Source organism: Clarias gariepinus, chromosome 7 (genome assembly GCF_024256425.1).
Source record: "Clarias gariepinus isolate MV-2021 ecotype Netherlands chromosome 7, CGAR_prim_01v2, whole genome shotgun sequence".
Classification (NCBI taxonomy): Eukaryota; Metazoa; Chordata; class Actinopteri; order Siluriformes; family Clariidae; genus Clarias; species Clarias gariepinus.
In genome coordinates this window covers 4,816,707-4,832,747 of record NC_071106.1, presented here as the reverse complement: position 1 = coordinate 4,832,747, position 16,041 = coordinate 4,816,707, and positions in this window count along the sequence as shown.

The window sequence follows — 16,041 nt, the reverse complement described above, 5'->3', positions numbered from 1 at the left end:
AAACGAGTTCTGTTTTCAGGCACGATGGAGAGCAGAGAGGAACAAAAGAAATAGAGAGATAGAGAGGAAGGGAGAGAGATTTTAATGCCCTTTATTGATGAAACAATGCCATATATTTACATTTTTTTTTACTTTTTTCATGTCAGGTGTTATTTACATATTTACAGTGTTTTTCTTTGTTTAGTAAAAGAACTCTCACTAAGCCCCCCACCATGTTTTTTCTTTTTTAGCTATTGTCCATTTTTTCTTCCTCTTGTGTGACAGTGTGTGTTTTTGTTGTTTGTTACATGTTGTGTTGTTTTTTTTTTTTTTGCATTTTTTTTTTTTTTTTTTTTTACCGCACGTCTTTTCTCTGTAAAAACGGTTTATTTGCTCTTCAATGTCTATGTTGGTTGTGTCTTCCTTCTCTTGTGTTGCGGCGCTCAGTGTCTGACTGTGTGTTTTGCGTTTTGTGATGAGTTCTGTAGTGGATGTCTCTTCTTTATCTGCACAGACACACACACACACACACACAGACACACAGAGAGAGAGAGAGAGAGAGAGAGAATTTAATTGCCCATCATAACTCATTGTATATTCACACAGCTCCATTAGAGAGTTTGTAATTATTAAAAAGCTGCGTGATGTAAAATTAATAGATGACAATGCACACTGACAGTGGAGTTATAATTTATGGACAGTGAAATGAATAAACAGTGCTTTGGAAACATTGTTAAAATTCTTTAAAATTAGTGGTTCAAATCTCACCTTCAGGTCTGTATGTGTGTGGAGTTTACATGTTTCACCTGTGCTTGGTGGGTTTTCTCTGGTTTTCTCCCACAGTCTAAAGACATGCTGTCTAAGCTGATGGTTGTTACCAAATTGCCTGTAGTGTATGACTGGAGGTGTGAGTGTTTGTGAGCATGTGCTCTGCAATAAGTTGGCAACCCATGCGCGGTGTACCCCGCACCCGACACCGGATAAGCAGCAAAGATGAAGGATGGATGGATGGAATATAAGTGATACTTTTTTTATACTTGTACTATATTATATATATATATATATATATATATATATATATATATATATATATATATATATATATATATATAAAACAGGAAATAACTTGCTTTGTAACGCTCACTCTCACTCGTTCTCTAGAGCTACAGTGTCATGGGAGGCCTGGAGCCTATCCCAGAAAACACGGGGTACATCTTGGATGGGATGCCAATCCATCACAGGGCCCTGTGTTAGTTAGATACAATCATTCCTTTTAAACACATTTCTTTTTTCTCTCTATCAATTTTGGAAGTAAATAAGATGAACCCAATGAATAGAGCTTAGTATTTTGCAGCTTTATCCCTGAGCCATCAACACAAATAAGCTTCTTCTTACAGAAAATGTCTCGGGTTACTTTACTGTAACCCTGTTCCCTGAAAACGCTATGGGAAAAGGTCTTTGTTTACCGGTTGTTGAAGCATGTGTGCCAAACATGCCAAAAACTTGGCTAATATAACCTTGGTCAGGTGATGTCATCTGATCAGTTGCACCTGAAGGTTATAAATAGGTCTGAACTGGAAACATCCTCAGGTCAATTTTGTCTGAAAGGATGTCCAGTCACGCCTTCAGTGCGGCATTGGAGCGAAGGACAGTAATAGTTTCTATTACAGTGGCTGGAAGACCAGCATGTCTTAATCGGCCCCCCTCAGGGGCCAAATGTGAAGGTTCCAAAACTCAGGCCTGGGATGAAATATTGTTCCCTGTGCCTGAGGCCAAAGATCCCTCACGACTGGAATTGCCCATGGTGAGCCGTCAAGGAGGGATATTAGATCTGATAACCATAGTCTGGTCAGCCAACGGGCGCTATCAATAAGAGGCGAAGTCTCTGTTGACGGACCTTAGCTAGGACTCCGGGAACCCGAGCTATCAGAGAAAATGCATAAAGACGCAGTCTGGGCCATGTGAGGGCCATGGCGTCTAGACCCAGGGGAGCTGGAGGAGTCAAAGAGTAGTAAAGGGGACATTGTGTCGTGTCTTGCAAAGCTAAGAGGTCCACCTCTGCTACCTAAACTCTCTCCCAGATTTGAATGACCACTTCAGGGTGGAGTTTCCATTCTTAGACCAACTGAAAGGGTCTCATGTGCAGAAGTGCCAAGGGTATCACTATGGATGCACCTGCCATGAGACGTAGGATTATCTGAAAGTAACGAACAGTTACTTTATAGCCTAGCTTGATGTTCTTTAGGATAGAATGGATTCGATACGTGCAGGAGACAGTTGTGCCTGCATTATGATGAAATCCCATACGACCCCCAAATACGTTGTCCTCTAAGCGGGAGAGAGAATGCTTTTCTTGGCATTGAGTCTCAACCCTAGAGATTTAAGATGAGCTAGGATGACATGCCGATGTCAAAGTGCTAACTCCTGAGACTGGGCTAAAATCAGCGAGTCGTGTATGTAATTCAAAATACGGATGCCCTGGAAATGTATAGGAACCAGAGATGCATCCATACCCTTTGTATATGTGCGGGTGAAAAGGCTAGGCCAAATGGAAGAACCCGATATTGGTAAGCTTCGCTCCCGAAAGTGACCCTTAGGAACCTCCTGTGTTGTGGTAATATTTCTATTTGAAAATATGCTTCTTTAGGTCGATTTTCACAAGCCAATCTTCTGATTGGATTTGAGAAACAATTATCTTGACTGTCAACATTTTGAACTGAGATAGCGGTTCCACCCGCAAGGATCTAGAATTGGACGCAACCCCTCGTTTTTCTTGGAAACCAAGAAGTACTGGCTGTAGTAGCCTTACTGTTTGTCTGGCAGGGGAACATGTTCTATGGCCCCTATTTCCAGCAAAGTCTGCAATTCTTGTGTCAACAAAGGGCAAAGTGTTAAATGTTCGGCGCCTGAAACATGGCAGGAGGCAACCTAATACCTAACATTTCGCTGGGGAACTGTTGCCTGAAACACCAGTGTTGGCGGAGATGGCCTCCTGAGGGTGCCAGGAAGGAGTTTTTATTTTCTGATGAAATACTACGTGCCCCTCCCTGGGGGAAGACACCCTCACGGTCCTGGGCACACCAACCTCAGGGTTTTTTTTCAAGAAGATGATACTCCTCAGGTCTGGTCTTTAAGAGGCGGACTGTGTGCTTTTACAAGGGGGTGCTCAACTAACCACACCCTCTTTTTGCACTTTAGCCTCATGGGTGGCCGACGGTCCCGACTCTTGAGCACGGCAGGGAAGAAACCTCACGAACACTTCTTCTTAGCATTTTGCCTCCTGAACCCTGGTGACGACGATATTAACAGCGCTTAGTAGGAAGTGGGGGCTTCTTCAGTGAAGATGAGTTCCCAGGAGAGAGATAGCCTGCAAGCGTCTCTTCAATCTAGGGCATCATCATATAGCCCTGTGTCATAAATCGACATTGATGGCACAATGATACAGGACGAATAAGGATTACTCCATGAACGAATTATCTTATCATAAAGGTCACCAATGAAGGGGGGAAACCTTCGCTGAGGTCCCTCCCCCCAACCACCCGACAAAAACCTGTTGTCTAGTCTTGAGAGTTTGGTGGTCTCCTGTTCTTGGGGCCTGTTGAGACGTTCGACTGCCCTAGTTACCACCTCGAGAGGAGCGTTCTGAGGTTGCAATCTCCATCTTACGTAAACACAATGCAGTTCTTGAAGACAAAAGACCTGAGAATGTTTCTGGTTCAGACCTATTTATAACCTTCAGGTGCACCTGATCAGATGACATCACCTGACCTAGGTTATATAAGCCAAGTTTTTGGCATGTTTGACATACATGCTTCAACAACTGGTAAACAAAGACCTTTTCCCATAGCGTTTTCATGCAGCATCGAGTGTAGCTTTTGAAAGGAAACTTAACCATATTAATGATAAGTTTATCTGTCCATTATACAAGTCTGTGCACCTGTGAAGGAGAGCATTTATATAAATCTGTGACTTACAGCCATGCTGCTTTTATAAAACTCCTTCAGACTAATCCCAGATCCAGAATTTAACAGCATTGTGCATATAAAGCAGTGAAGTGTCACCTTAATAAGCAAAACTGAGTCTGCGGTATTACACAAGCCGCTTGCACATCTACAGGACGACCCCGATGCACAATGGACTGAATTACAAAGCCAGCAGCAGTGCCGAGTGTTTATCCTGCTACACGTGATAAAATGAGTGACGTTTTTAAAGTGTTGCCTCCGGTGTAGCAGAGCAGATAAGGCAGAGACGGTTATCTGTATCCTATAGAAATGAAGTGCACTCAGCGGATAGACACTTCAGATGAAGGGATTAGAGAAGAGATGGCGGACACACAAATCCTGTCCTTGATCTCACTCAGGTTTTAGTCTTTCCTGGACGGATATCATTACCTGAGCTCCAGTAACCTGAAGCGCTGCTGATAAATAAAGCATCCATAAAAAAAAAAAATTATAAATAAAAACACTGTGACACAGGAATTAACAGGAAGATCTAAAAATCTGAGAAATGGTTAATGAATGTTAAATAATTAGTAGCAATCCTACTATTGAATATTAAAATTTGGTAGCTAAACTCTCATACAGTACCTGTGTGATTAAATTGAGTGTTGATAAAGGATTGTTATATACTGTACAAAAATGTATATTTTGATATACGAAGGGTGCTCAAGTAAAACAGGACTTTTGATTGTGCAGAATGACAGAACACAGTTTTGAAAGTAAAAACTCCCTATATTTCTCTTTATAATCTCCTGCTACACTATTGCACTCATCCCAGTGTTTTACTAGTGCTTGGATACCATCAAGGTGTAAAAAGTTTTCTCACGCTGGAGCCATGTTTGGACTCCCTGCTTTACATCTGAAACGCTGGCCTCCCAGGAACTCCTTTAATGGCCCAAACATGTGGAAATGGCTTGTAGCGAGGTCAGGTATACTGTAGGGTGGATGTTGCAATAACTCCCAGCCGAGTTCCTGTAACATGCAAGTGGTGTTGTGATCAATTGGGTGTACAGTTCATACAGACAGATGCAGCTCTTTCACAAGTTGGTGACAAGTTCTTCTTCTTTGTCTTTCGGCTGTTCCCTTTCAGGGGTCGCCACAGCGAATCATCTGCCTCCATCTAACCCTATCCTCTGCGTCCTCTTCTCTCACACCAACTAACTTCATGTCCTCTCTCACTGTATCCATAAATCTCCTCTTTGGTCTTCCTCTAGACCTCCTGTCTGGCAGTTCCCACCTCAGCATCCTTCTACCGATATATTCACAATAAGTTGGTGACAAGTTATCCATCGATTTTCAAGGATCAGGCGTTCCACTCGCTGAATGTTTAAAGGAACGACTGCAGTGGGTTCCTAGCCACCTAAGCTGGGATCGTCATTCACAGATGTATGTCCTTCTCATTGCACTTCTCTCATACTTCCATGCTAAATTCTTAGACACTACATTCTGTATAAAAAAAACAATCTCCTTTCACTTATACCATAATTCTGCCTAACAATGAAATCACCCAACATCTCTGATAAATGTAAGGTATTGGAAGCTAAGTGTGTTAGTACTCTGATCGAAAAGTGAGTGGTTCGAGCCCCAGATCCGCCGGGTTGGTGCTGTTAGACACTTGAGCAAGAACCCCTGCTCCAGGGGGCATCGTAAATGGACTGCCCCTGCGCTCTGACCCCGGCCTACTAACGAAAAGCTAGGATATGAAAAGAATAAAGAATTGCTGTACTGTGCAGTAATGTATGTGTGACCGATAAATGCAGAAAATGTTGCTCATTGAGATTATGTAACATGATATAGCTTTGAAAAAATCCAGATCTCTTGTTCTGTATTCAAATCATCGCACTTCAGATTTAATCGAGCTGATTTGTGTCTACAAAAGCCATAATGCAAATTGATGTTTTGGTTCTTCACATCTTGATTCTGCTTTGGAGGAAAAAATTATCCACAAACCCATTTATTTAAATTTGCTCTCAGCAAGTTAGCTATGCCCAAATGTACTCTTAAAAGAGACGAGTAAAGGGACCAATTGATTAAAAAAAAAAAATACATTGGGCTGGGCACCCACCTTGGGGCAGCTCTGAATCCTTGTAAATCTTGTTAAAGAAAATTATGGAAAGTTTAGAAGGTACAATGAAATTAATCATGGTAAAATGTCAAACTAATTTACTGAGCAGCTAACCAAAGTTCTTGGAGTTAAACAAAAAGCAACGATATGCTTGCTGCTGTAAGAGGAGACTATGGTGGTATTAAAGATTTATTTGCACTGTGTTACCTTTATAAAGTGTTGGCCCTAAAGTACTGCAGGTGCCAAAATATACAGTACTGAAATGAAATTATTACCATATGTGAGTTTATTTCTCCTGAAAGGAATTAACATACACTTCATTAGTGTGTTGATTTACCATGGTATGCGTAATGTACTATAAGTGTTAGAAGTGTGTGTGTGCACCACCTTGCTGTAGGCAGTATTGATATCATTTACACACACAGATCTCAAACATATCCTGGGACAAAGGTTGCCGCAGAATCCTGCAAAAGTAGATTGTCTCACACACAGTGCACTACCAGACCGGCCTCTAATAAAGTAATATTAAAAATAACCCTAAGATTAGATGTTAAAGAATTCCATAATCTCATGGTATTGCCGCAACGCCTTGATCACCCTAATGCTTATATCTTGAGCGAGAGAAGTGACCAATAGTGCCTGACTGGAGAATCGAAAGCAGCGGGCAGGATTATGTGGTTGAATGAGTTCAGTTAAATACTCCAGAGCCCTAAAAACAAACAATATTATTTTAAAATTGATTCTAAAACGGTCCCGAAGCCAGTGTAGTTCACGGAGAACTGGTGTTATGTGTTCTTACTTAGAAATGTTCATTTGGAAGTGTGTACAGTAGCAGCGCTCTGAGTGAGTAATGCATCGCAGTAATCTAGTCCTGCATGAATGGTGGTCTCCAAATCAGGACGACAGTTAAAAGGTTTACTTTTTCCCAGCAGGCAGACTTGGAAAAAACTAACTCTCGCTGTCTCAACAATAGACAGCATAACTTTGTTTCTTGGTGCCGTCTTATCTACTTTTTTCTGCGACCACTTCGGTAAAAGCGGAAATAATACTCAACTATGAATACCTTTTTCTCCATCGAGATACCCATTTTCACCTGCACAAGACAACATCCTTTTTTACTACTAGGTCAGACAACCAGCTGGAGCGTAAACAATCGCACATGCATGTTTAAGATGCACGAGTTTCAGTACTGTGTATTTTGACCTATACCGTATGTACTTTAATTGTGTTGTCCCATGTGTTCTCCCTGTGCTTGTCGAATTTCTTCCATGTGCTCCACTTTTCCCAGAGTCCACACACATGCATCGTAACCTGCCTGGCATTTCCGAATTGCCTGTGAGAAAAAAGCTGAGTCTGAATATCACCAAGATTCTCCTCTTCTCCTGTTTTACTGTTGCTAAATATTTCCCAATAACGTCATACAAATTTGATCCATTCTGAAGGAGAGTTCTTGAGGCGAGAGTCCGTGTTGTGAAACGCATTTTACCTTAGTAAGTATTTCATAAGCATTTAACTGCATATCATACTGTAGTGTGTATGGCTGCGTACAGTATGTGACATAAAATTTCAATTTGAAATAATCTACAGTAAATGCAGATAATTTAATAATAAATATATACCATATACTATAACCAATTTCCAGGACTATAATCATATTTCTGCATATAAAAACATTTAGAAAAACCATGTAGTCTTAGTAGTAAAACAAGAAATTAATAGACAGTGAACCCCATTTAACCTTAATTTATGATTCCTCTTGACACGGGCTGCTTTTAAAACAAACTGAAAGAGGCCTTTTTTTCTTCTTGCTAAGAATGCTAACGTTTTCTTGGGAGCAATGCCGTTGCTAAATCTTGCAATGAAAAAAAAAACATAAAAAAAAAGTAAGATTCGTATGCTGAGGTACAGAACCACTCACAAGCTGCTTTCCTCATTGGCGGTATATTATTTTATATTTCTGTGACAAAACAAGAGCTCAGGATTGTAGCAGTAACGCTTTCTACACCTTAAATCTAATTTACTGAGGAATCCAGGAAGCATTTTTTCCCAAAATTATTATTTATTTATTTTTTTGTTAATTGTTAATTAAAGTCGAACTGTCAAAGAAAATCCGAGCAGCAACGAGGAGCTCTGTAGCAACCTATGAACTTGTTCAAATTTTATTTTATTTTTTTCAGGCAGTTGCTTGAGTTAAGACTTGGCACAGTTATACATTTTATAATTAGAGTTTGTTCATGTCGAAGTGAAAATGATATGGTTGCTGCTTAAAAGCGGGTCTCTATCAGTACACCTTATACAGTAAAACGGCGAATGGTAAAGATTAGCAGTTCCTTTGCTACAGCACACGTAAACAAAAACCTCAACACAAAGGCACATTAGAGCTGGGAAAGACAGTGAGTTCTTTTCACCTATTCATTATGCTGCAGCATGCACAAAGGGTTATACCTGTCTGTTACAGAAAGATTGTATTGAGTTTATGCAAAGATGCTGGGACTGAAGAAATGTCTATAACTGACAGGAGTGTATTAAAACTGAAAACATGTACACAGAGGCTTAAACATGGCTTTTCTGAACATGCTAAAACGTAAAAAGAAAAGTGTTTAGTTGCTAAATCTGCTGCATTGATTTTACCATTCTTTCACAATCTGAGTCCATCAGGAAAGTAAAAAAAAAAACATAGATGTGATAACATGCTCATTCAGTACATTCAGGTGATCAGCTGACTTCATTTTATTGCCCCATAACGTTGCTGAGTCTCGACCTGAGCAACTGATCAACCCCAGATCATAACACTGTCTCCAGAGGCTTGGACAGTGGACACATATGGAAATGGAAATGCTCTTACATGCTCTGTTTTCCACTTATGATTATGCATGGGATCATGATCATTAATGAGTTCTTTTTAAGTCCATGTTTCTTCTGGATGTGTTGGACAGTTCTTGACCCAGTTCTAGACATTTCGATATTCTCCTTAGTTGTTTTCTTTGTTTGAGGAAGACCCTCCTGAATAGTGATGGGAAGTTCTAATCATTTAGTGACTCGGATCTTTGAATCTCGTTCATCATAATGAACGAATCTTTTTTTGAGTCATTTCGTTCATTTGATCAAAAATAAATAAAAATGTTGCATTGTTAATAAAAATACCCCCAATACGTCTACATACACAAAGTTTGGCTCTAGTTCCAGTTAAGAAAATATTACAATGCAACTAAGGACATATTATAATAAACAAAATGAGTAGCTCATTATCATATCTTGCAGTCGGAGTCGTTCGTTCTTGTGAATCTATTGCCCCGCATAGCGTCTATAGTAGTCACGTGACAAAAAAAACCGAACGATTTAGGACCGAAAAGACTCAAAGGTAACTACTTATTTTCTGTTTCCTTTATATAACATACGAAGGTTTTGCGATGCTTTGTCCATGCGCGCCCAATAGAAAATGAACAAATCACTCTCCGAGACTACTGGTTCATCCGAGTCGTGTTAAATTAATTAAAAAAAAAAACGAAACGTTCATGAACGACCCATCTCTACTCCTAAAACACCTACAAGGAATATGTCTTCCAACATGGCTGTTTTATAAATAAGAAGGTGCAAATACAAATTACTACAGTATTTATTCGAATTCCCACAACTGCACATCATATTAAAGTAGAAACATAGTTCTCCAGTGGCCTGTTCATAGTATAAAAAAGACGTATCCAAATTATTGTATGTATATTATTTTATGATTATGTTTTTTTTTCCCTTTGGCATTAACTGGGTCTTGCCTAGTTGCAGAAACAATCACAGTTCTATTAATTAATTAATGTATTCATTTATTTATTTATTTTCAGTATAAAGCTCGATACGGTCTCAAACTAATTTGGCTAATTTAGCATGCACCTCCAATCTCATGCATAATGTTTGATGTTGTATACAGTACACCCATCTGTTGATAATGGACATATTCTTGTTATTGGGTAATTAACCCAGCTGGTTATCATATTATGTGAGCATTAATTATCAATTAAGCTAAATGGTCACATGAAAATGTTTTAGGTTCAACTTTTTCTTCGGCTCTTTTGTGTTTTCTGGAGTTTTTCCTATTATTTTGAATTCATGCACTCAAGTTGAACAACCACAGCCTTGCTTGTTAAGTGCGTTCACTTTGGGAAATTGTGGACTGTAAATGCTTTCCCCAACAGGCTTTGCTTCTCTAATGAACCAGAGCCAACGGACAGAAAACAGATGCTCACACCTTCCCAACCCGAACAGAGACCGAGGCTCCAGCCATCTGCCATGTGCACAACCATAAATATTTATCCAACTGGAAAATAAAGAAGGATTTGTTAAAACATCTCCACCGGGATTTAACAAGCTGTTGTCCTTAACTTTCAGCGAAATGAAAGTGAGTGCGGTTTAAGGAAAACCTGACATCGTTGAATCCACCTCTGAATATTAATAGTGGAAAATGCACCGTGTTGAAGAGCGAGGTCTTGGCTAGGTCTTGGCTAACAGTCAGACTGTTTCTCTAAATCACGCTGGCTGAGTCATGAGAGCACTGAATCACTGACTTCTAGAAACATAACCTGTTCCTTCAGCAAACACACCGTTGTGCCATATGTCCACCTCCATCTGAACGATTCGGTTATGCACAATTGTTGTGAGTTTTAACTTTTCATGGATTTTTCATCTGTGATAACAGTTTGATTAAAGAACCGTGTTTAATTCAGCACCACTGTATAGCAGGATGAAATAATTCTTTAGAAATGTTGGCCCATATTGATAGGATAGCATCTTGCAGTTGATGGAGATTTGTGGAATGCACATCCAGGGCACGAAGCTCCCGTTCCACCACATCCTAAAGATGCTCTAATGGGTTGAGATCTGGTGACTGTGGGGGCCATTTTAGTACAGTGAACTCATTGTCATGTTCAAGAAACCAATTTGAAATGATTCGAGCTTTGTGACATGGTGCATTATCCTGCTGGAAGTAGCCATCAGAGGATGGGTACATGGTGGTCATAAAGGGATGGACATGGTCAGAAACATACTCAGGTAGCCCGTGGCATTTAAAGGATGCCCAATCGGCACTAAGGGGCCTAAAGTGTGCAAGAAAACATCCCCCACACCATTACACCACCACCACCAGCCTGCACAGTGGTAACAAGGCATGATGGATCCATGTTCTCATTCTGTTTACGCCAAAATTCTGAATTTACCATTTGAATCTCTCAACAGAAATCGAGACTCATCAGACCAGGCAACATTTTTCCAGTCTTCAACTGTCCAATTTTGGTGAGCTTGTGCAAATTGTAGCCTCTTTTTCCTATTTGTAGTGGAGATGAGTGGTACCCGGTGGGGTCTTCTGCTGTTGTAGCCCATCCGCCTCAAGGTTGTGCGTGTTGTGGCTTCACAAATGCTTTGCTGCATACCTCGGTTGTAACGAGTGATTATTTCAGTCAAAGTTGCTCTTCTATCAGCTTGAATCAGTCGGCCCATTCTCCTCTGACCTCTAGCATTAACAAGGCATTTTCACCCACAGGACTGCCGCATACTGGATGTTTTTCCCTTTTCACACCATTCTTTGTAAACCCTAGAAATGGTTGTGCGTGAAAATCCCAGTAACTGAGCAGATTGTGAAATACTCAGTCTGGCCCGTCTGGCACCAACAACCATGTCACGCTCAAAAGTGCATAAATCACCTTTCTTTCTTATTCTGACATTCAGTTTGGAGTTCAGGAGATTGTCTTGACCAGGACCACACCCCTAAATGCATTGAAGCAACTGCCATGTGATTGGTTGATTAGATAATTGCATTAATGAGAAATTTAACAGGTGTTTCTAATAATCCTTTAGGTGAGTGTATAGTAAAAATATATAATATAGTAAAATATTATTGTGCAATTAATTATCAGTACCATGTAATACTATAGTTATTCTAACAATACAAAATAATGCATCAAATTAACAAAAACATCACACATCATATTATTGATTTTAACAACTTATATTTAAAGTGTGGCAAACCAGATTTTACAGTGCTTTGCTTCATTCGCATATTACATTATAAACTTTATCACTGCACCCAAAACAACAACAACAACAACAACAACATGAAAGGAATAGCTGGAACAAGTGGTATTTTATCACCTGTTTGATAATCGTGGAAGCTATACAAAGTTTTTAATTTAAACTAGATTTGTAGTGTTAAAGTGATAATTACCACAAGCACTATTCATGCAGGAATATCTCGACAATATGCTAGACTCTTTTAACTCTTTAACTGCCTTTTACTGCTTACCATCAAAAATTTATACTGCACTACCAGTCAAAAGTTTGTACAGCCCTTCTAACACTATGGTTCACTGATTTTCCTTATTTACCTTTAACCTGTAAAGCAACGCTGAAGGCGTTTATCCAGAATTCACAATAATCTCCTTTGAACAGTTGATATTGAGATGTTTATCTGCTACTTCTGCTCTGTAAAGCTTCATAACGGCTCTAAACTGAGGTGCTGGTTGTTAATTGGTGATATCTGAGGCTGGTGACCCTAAATGAACTTCTCCTCTGCAGTAAAGGTCAGCTTTGGTCTTGTTTTCATTTTAACATTCATGTCTTAAAATAACCGCTGACTGATTGTTGTTGTTGGTATTTAAATACCTAATGCCATATGTGAAATGTGAGGTTTTTTTTTTTTTTGTCTTAATGATATAATGGCATAATACTGAACAACACCACAGTGTTTTTACAATACATGTTTATATATCTGCCATTGCACATGACACTTTGCCACTTTGTCACTTTAAAACATTTTAATGCCACTTTAAAACATTTTTACATTTATCTATCTATCTATCTATCTATCTATCTATCTATCTATCTATCTATCTATCTATCTAATCTATCTATCTATCTATATACAGATATCCCCCATATTCCTATATTTCTATATTTTGTAATATTTTAATATGCCCTTATTTGTACAGTTTGTTTATTTTACTAGTTACATTTATTTTCTTTTTTATTTCATTTCTTTTCTTTTTATTAATATTTATTCTTTATATATAGTTTTTATTTTCTTTTTAAGGTCACCGGCGGTCGTACAAGCATTTCACTTCATATTGTACTGTGTATGACTTATATGTGTACGGTATATTGATTTTTTGATTTGAAAAGATTTTTCAGATGATTTCAAAACAACATTTATTAACAACATTGTTTCATCTCTCAACTAAAATTCTTTCTAAATATTGCTCAACCTGCTGATCTAATCATGTTTTCCTTCTCAGCATTTTAGACTCATGCTCTTACCAAGAATCAAACTCAGGTCATGGAGGTGCAATTGTTGTTTGCTAGCCTGGTCCTGTTAATGCTAGTAAATGCTCATGTAATGTTTTGTTTAAAAAAGAGCGCCACTACATACTGTAACTCCTTAAAGTCGAATAACACTAGACAACTGCAATTTACCAAACTACTAAAATAGGAAGCAGCTGAGAGAGAAAATGCACGAGCAGTATGAGTTCATCGAAACTGTGCAATATTACAGTATAGTCCTGTAGATACTGTATATGTGATACTGTAGCTGTACTGCATCATCATTCTGTTTCTCTTCACCTTTATGCTCATAACTTTGTCTCATAACTCTATGAACCTTTGCCCCTTTGCCTCTTGCTCTGTTTGTGCTGCATTTGGGAGCCATGAAGCATTATATTTCAGAATGTACCTTACAGCACGGGGACATTATTTTTTTCACATATCCCAGTTAGAATGCTGGGTCAGAGTGCAGGGTCGGCCTGGATACAGCGCCCCCTTGAGTATGCAGAGTTCAGGGCCTTGCTCAGGGGCCGAACAGTGACAACTTAGTGGTGCTAAGGTTTGGCGGTGCTGATGCTTTCCAATCAGTAACCCAGAACCTTAAACGTTAGAGCCACTGCTGCGCCCAAACACCAAGGGAATGTGCACTAGCCAGTCCAGGGTGTACCCTGTCTTGTACCCCGAGTTCCCTGGGATAGCCAAGGACGAACTGTGTTTGGGAAGCTGTTGTTGCTTGCTACATCCAGCTACATCTCTGAACTTTTCTAAAAGTGAGCTCGTGTACCAAAAAATCGTATCTCAGACTTGTCTTGCGAAGAACTCATCTTTTCACCAAGTAAAAAAACTTTCACTATTTAAGACATGAACGACATCTGCATGCAGAAAATTGTAATAATCGGTAAAGTGCAGAAAATGACTTAAGCACATCCAGAAGCTGAGTTTTCCCTCCCATGTGAAATCTAAACGTAACTCTGAACACGGTCCATTCTAAACTCCTCAGAAGCCCAGAATAATTCCAGCATCACTCTGTCACGAGCACATGCGCTGTAAATCCTCTGCACTTGCAGCCAGCTGTCAGAAAATGCACCAATTATTGTGTTTTTTTTTTTTTTTTTTTTTAGAAAATGGAGTCACATTCCACTTCTCCTACACTTGCTTGGCATTTAACTGTTACGGATGGACTAGACTGACTAGAGTGCACAGTTTCCACTTCTGTTCTCCATTTCCTTCCTGCTTCGGAGGTCTGTGAGGCCTGTCGATGAGCTCATTATCCTGCTCACTCGGTGAGATCAGAGGTTGGAACCATGACCAGCTTCGGTGATGCTTGTTCAGATAAACAAGTGGTAGTTAAATTGTGAATGGTTGGCAACCCCACAGCTCAGTAAAGTATTTGCACTAGTGCTTAGTGATCTATAATTAATCAGTGTTTAAAAATACATTGTGCATACACTTTTTTTTTCTCGTTTGCTTGAGATGACAGGCATCATGTAAAGCTGTATCTGGCGCACGACAAGCTGCAGATGCTGCAGGAAAAATGCAAAGCAGCAGGTCTGACAGAAAAGTGAGAGAAAAAGAAAAAACATCATTTTTTTCTAGCTTGTGTGTGTGTGTGTGTGTGTGTGTGGGTGTGGGCTGCCATGAGAAAAGATACATACTGTTAATTAAATTCCCTTACAAGGACTTTTACGACCCATTCTGACATCAGTGAGTCGTGGATGTGTAGGTGGCTTCATACTTCAGTTCTCTCATAATCAATTCCTCAACTTAAGAACCAAAACAGAAAAAAATCTATATTATCTACATTCCTTTATGTCCAGAGACGTTCCGTTGAATCTCTGGCAATAACCTGGAAATATTAATATGGGAGTGTTGGTCTATGAACCACAGATGATGTAACATCAGTCAAACAACTGGCTATTATACAGAGGTGTCAAGTAACGAAGTACAAATACTTCCTTACCTTACTTAAGTCGAAATTTTGGGTATCTATACTTTACTGGAGTAATTATTTTTCAGCCGACTTTTTACTTCTACTCCTTACATTTTCACGCAATTATCTGTACTTTCTACTTCTTACTTTTTAAAAATAGCCTCATTACTCCTATCTTATTTCAGCTTGTTATTCAAAAAACAAACAAACAAACAAAAACATCTGGATAAATCGCGCCATCCGGATGGAGTGGATTCGATTGTGGTTGGATAAGAAGTATAAACATACCATTCCGACACCCTATTGGTTGGTACGTGATCCATCGCACCTGCACATGACGTTACGTTACACACTCCAGTAAGGACGTTTGAATAAAATAGCATTTTTCGGTTGATAAGGTTGTAATAAGTAGACGAATGAGATATATATATATATATATTTTTTTATTTATTTTATTTTTTTTTTATTAATCGCTTGAATTAATCATTCATTCTAACAGCACTAATGTTTATTGTAGACAACCATACAAGGGTAATTGTTATTAAGCCTGCCCTGGGTACACTAATTTTTTTGTATGTTGCCCTCACAGATTCCTGCAGCTAAGCTTGGATGTACAGTTACATTCCAATAAAGGTTACTGATGACGTGCCATGAAGTTTGACTTTTTGCACCATTAAAATACCAATTAGTCTAATCTGTAAAAGTACCAGCAAGCATGGGAAGAACATGCAAACATGCTACCAGGACCCTGGAGGTGCTAGGCAACAGTG